Below are 4337 nucleotides of genomic sequence, written 5' to 3'. Positions count from 1 at the left end.
ACCAGATGTAAGCTAATAACATGAACCTTGATCAGCACAAACTTTTTGTCACCTCTTGGGTTGTGCCAAGTGATGAGCTCCCCAAACTTGTCAACAGACTTATGAATGTAATGAGAGGTCCAATAATCATGAGGAAAACCGATATAGCGCAACCAAATCTGAGGTCCATAGCTAGTCATGCACATATTAATGGCAGCATCATGAGGAACAAAGGAAACCACTGTGTTCATGTTTTCATCATCTTCATCTATTTCAAAAGTTGTACCAACTACTGCATCTCTAACAACCGAATCCACAAACCCAAATATGCCAATGCCCAACGGGTAGTCATCCACTTCAGTTGGGAAAAAGTTGGATTCATGGTGCAAACCTTCGATGGTGTGGCGCAGATCTGCCTTGTGGTGGAACTGGACGAAGCGGTTCACCTCAGCAATGGCCAAGAAATCATGCCGCAGAGGTGGGTTGGGGCCGACAACCATGTCATCTCGCACCTTCCAATCAGCGGGACCGAGCTCGATGGTCATACCCTGTGGGAGGTAGGGGACGACATTGACAGGGTAATTTGCCATGGGAGGAGGGGAGAGAGGAGCTTGGGGACGAACATGGGAAGTGGCAGGCTGTAGGGAGGAAGGCATATCGGCAGTGCTCTTGGGAACTCAAACACCTCACTTTTTCCTCTGGTTGGCCGAGCGGGAGGTCACAATGTGGCCAGGATCGCCGCACTATGTTTGGCCTTGGGGTTTACATTTGACCTAGCATTTTCACATTATGTTTTTCTCCCACGAAAGCATGAAATAGTAGTGAAGGAAGCAGAAGTTCTAAATATGTTATTGATAGCTAGCTGTTGTGACAAAGAGATGGCTCTGAGCACAGTGACAACATCCCCTCTGCACTGGAAGAGATGATTATGCTGGTATCCCGGCACTCAGCTCGCCCTCAATCTCTCGGTAAAATTGAACAACGCTTTGTATTGTGAGTTTTTTTTTGCATAATCATGTTAATTTCCTTGATTATCTTCCCCCTTTTTTCTGTTGTGTTCATAGTATTACTTATGTAGCTCATGCGTGGTTTATTTATTAAATGCAGTTTGAATTTCGATTTTAACAAAACTGACTGCCATTTGCAACACGCCAATAGTCTATGCTAGTTATGTTTTCTATCACTAATTAACAGTAATTATCTGTAATTGTTCTAATTTCGGAGTTTGTGTTCTATGAACTTTCATGAAATGATCCATTGGTTCTAGTATAAGAGGAAATATATGATGTGCAATTATTATGATCAGTATTACTTATGTTTGCATTATGAAAGTGTGACGCCACTTTGCTCAACGGACTGAAACTTTTTTATAATCTAGGGATAATGGAACATTTGTGTTTCTGGCACGTTTGTTGGGATATTTCTCCTATGAAATGCAGTAGACAGAATCCTGGCATGCTCTCGAGTTATAGGCAGATGATTTTTGGTTTGTCCATGGTACCACAAGGTAGTGTGATTGAAGATTCAGAAACAGAAGTGACAAAAGTTAGGCTATGTTTGGCAGTAAAGTATTGTAATTTAGCATGTAGGTATAACATACCGTGGTTTTGACAAAACAGAGTATTTTGTAGTATTGACAATACAGAGGAGCTAGCCGTTGCATGCAACAAAGTGAATGGCCAAAGAACGGCCATGCACATGGCGATAGAGCAGCGTGTTACCATCATGGCCCTGCATGTCGCTCTCATCAACGCCTGACAGTGTGCCGGTAGCCCCTGGACCGGTCACTGCCATACCATCCTTGCTGTCCATCACGTTCTTCCCTCCCTCCTTAGCCTCATTTTTTCCTGCAGCAAGATCAGTATAATCCGCAGCTAGGAAAATATTATGTTCAGCGTCCTGCAGCACTCAGATAGAGTGGGCTGCAGGAGGAGGCTCCTCCTGGCCACAGGTGTCATGTCCTTCTCTTCCATCATACTTTCAGTATGAGGGCACCGTGTGCCTGCACTGTCTACTGTATCTTATCCCACAACATAAATGTATTACCGCCTACATCCCAAACAAGAATATGGCAAAACATCGATATAACTATATAAAAGGGAAATTGAAGGAAACAACACAAACATGACATGGAAATGTAAGGGTTGCGCAAAGAAACCTTACCTAACAATACTTATCTAACATCTTAATGCTAATTTGGAGCTATGATACATTTAGACCAAATTACATTAAAAAAATTAACCGTGGCACCCCCAGAGTGTTTTGAGATCATAGATCCGCCACTGCTTTTCAACTGACTCACTATGTACATACAGTACCTCCTAGCACGTACTTTACCAGTCTCCTCTTCACCATATGGAACATTACATGACAACATCTAGCTGCTCATATGATTCATCTCCACAAAGAGTGACGATCAAATCTAGCACCTTAAGAAAAAAAAAACTAGCAAGTCATAGATAAAAATGGGCAAATGGTTGCGAAATCGTAATGTTCATCCAAAAAATCGATCAGTTTAAACAAAAGTCTATATAAGGTCAGACCTTGAAAGACATTCCAATCACAAGGTTCACATCAAGAGACCTATACAGGATCTCAGGAACCTGGCAAATAAAAGAGGCATTCATAATTACACAACACATTGATTCAGAAGCAAAACCAATCTATCTTCGCGGTAGCTATTTTATCTAGAAAATAGCTGTACGGAAATACTTTTTGGTGTTAGTAGTGTTAAGTACTGTATTTTACTTCATATAAGTTTTAGTGATAGTTCTAGTTTTATAATGAAAGACTAGATGCCTTTTTGGACACTATACGCTCTCTGGCCTCATGATCCGCCACAACAAGGCAAGATCAATAAGTGGATGATTTACCTGGTGTATTCTTATGAGCTGGCCCTCCCTAGCAAGGACTTACTACACTTGGCCCTCCTCATACTATATTCCTGGCTCCGCCACTGGGTAAGCGTGTTTGTTTTTTTTGGTTCTTTTGTGTACACATTAATTGGAGCAAAATTTGGCACAACTACAAGCATAACTTTTCATGAAAAAAAATGTCTTTACATCATCACAATAGTTCCTTTTTTTTCATCTGATCCTAAATTCATAACTTTTGTAAGTACAAGTGTACAACTTTGATCTAACCTCATTATGGCAGATGATGAGGCCAGAGAGCATGGAGATTGAGCAAAGAAAGCGCTCATGCTTTCATTATAAAAAGAGAACTATGACTGAAACCTATAAAGTAAGATACACTCCCTAATTTTATCGTTTTATTTGTAAATTAAGATACACTCATTAATACACAAATAAAATGACGGGATTAAGAGTGTATTGTACTCCCTCCGTTCCCATTTACTCGTCGTGGTTTTAGTTCAAATTTGGACTAAAACCACGACGAGTAAATCGGAACGGAGGGAGTACTTCATAAGTTTTAGTGGTACGTCTTGTTTTATAAGGAAAGACTAGACGCTTTTTGTCACTCTACATGCTCTCTTGGCCTCATGATACACCATAATGAGGCTAGATCAATCAGTTGTATGTTTATACTTTATGAAAAATTATGGTCAAGATGGAAAAGAAAACAATAAGTAACTACTGCGATGTAAAGACATCATTCGTATCATTAAAAGGTAATTATCTCAATGGAGCCATTTACGGTCCAATTAATGCACATATACAAGAGAACTAAAACAACAAAACTCTTACTTTCAAAAAGGAACAAAGGCCACCTCACCGCCATCTGGAACAAACTCGTTGTCATAGACTGCTGAGCAACACCAGTAGCAAGTTCCTAGTCCTACAATCACCAAATTTCTGTGCCAGAGAAGTTGTAATTTAGTAAAAGACCAAAAAGGAACATCATTGTATACTTATACTAGTCACTGCAGTACTATTTAGCACAGGAAGAAAAAACATACGCAAATAATTTTTGGTTTGTCGGGCTGTTCCGCAAGGTAGTAAGACTGAAGATACGTAAACACAAGGAAAAAAGGCTGACATAAAAAGTTAATGAAGTGGCATCAATGCATCATAACAGCCTTTCCTCAGTGTTCGATCTATCGAACGACCAACCAACCGACCAACTAAACAATAAGTGGTTTCCTTTTTAAATAGTTAATATATGGAAACTATGAAGCTTGGAAAAGAAGATGTGCGTGAAATTGCAGTAATGTAAGATCATTTGATGGTCACATGAAGGCTCTCACCATCTGCTCATTGTTACAACATTTGATGCAACAATGCCACTTTCTGCCCCTTTTTGGTCTTGACAGACTAGGAATCACCTGCTGCCGTCTCTCCCTTCCTCTAGAAATTAGTTAAGCAACCATGGCAGATTACTCATTGTTATGAGTGTAA

General features: G+C 40.1%; 1 long non-coding RNA gene across 1 annotated transcript; it reads right to left on the bottom strand.

Annotated features, from left to right (window-relative positions):
• Nucleotides 1-2083: 2083 nt before the first annotated feature.
• Nucleotides 2084-4289, bottom strand: LOC123176535 (uncharacterized). Its single transcript, XR_006488557.1, has 2 exons — nucleotides 3687-4289; nucleotides 2084-2582 (listed from the first exon to the last, which is right to left on the bottom strand). It is a non-coding gene; the product is annotated as an uncharacterized lncRNA (long non-coding RNA).
• Nucleotides 4290-4337: the final 48 nt, after the last annotated feature.

This window comes from Triticum aestivum, unplaced genomic scaffold (assembly GCF_018294505.1).
Source record: "Triticum aestivum cultivar Chinese Spring unplaced genomic scaffold, IWGSC CS RefSeq v2.1 scaffold176550, whole genome shotgun sequence".
In the NCBI taxonomy this organism is placed as follows: Eukaryota; Viridiplantae; Streptophyta; class Magnoliopsida; order Poales; family Poaceae; genus Triticum; species Triticum aestivum.
Note: the sequence above shows the minus strand (reverse complement) of the source record. Positions and strands in the feature narration are given on the sequence as shown.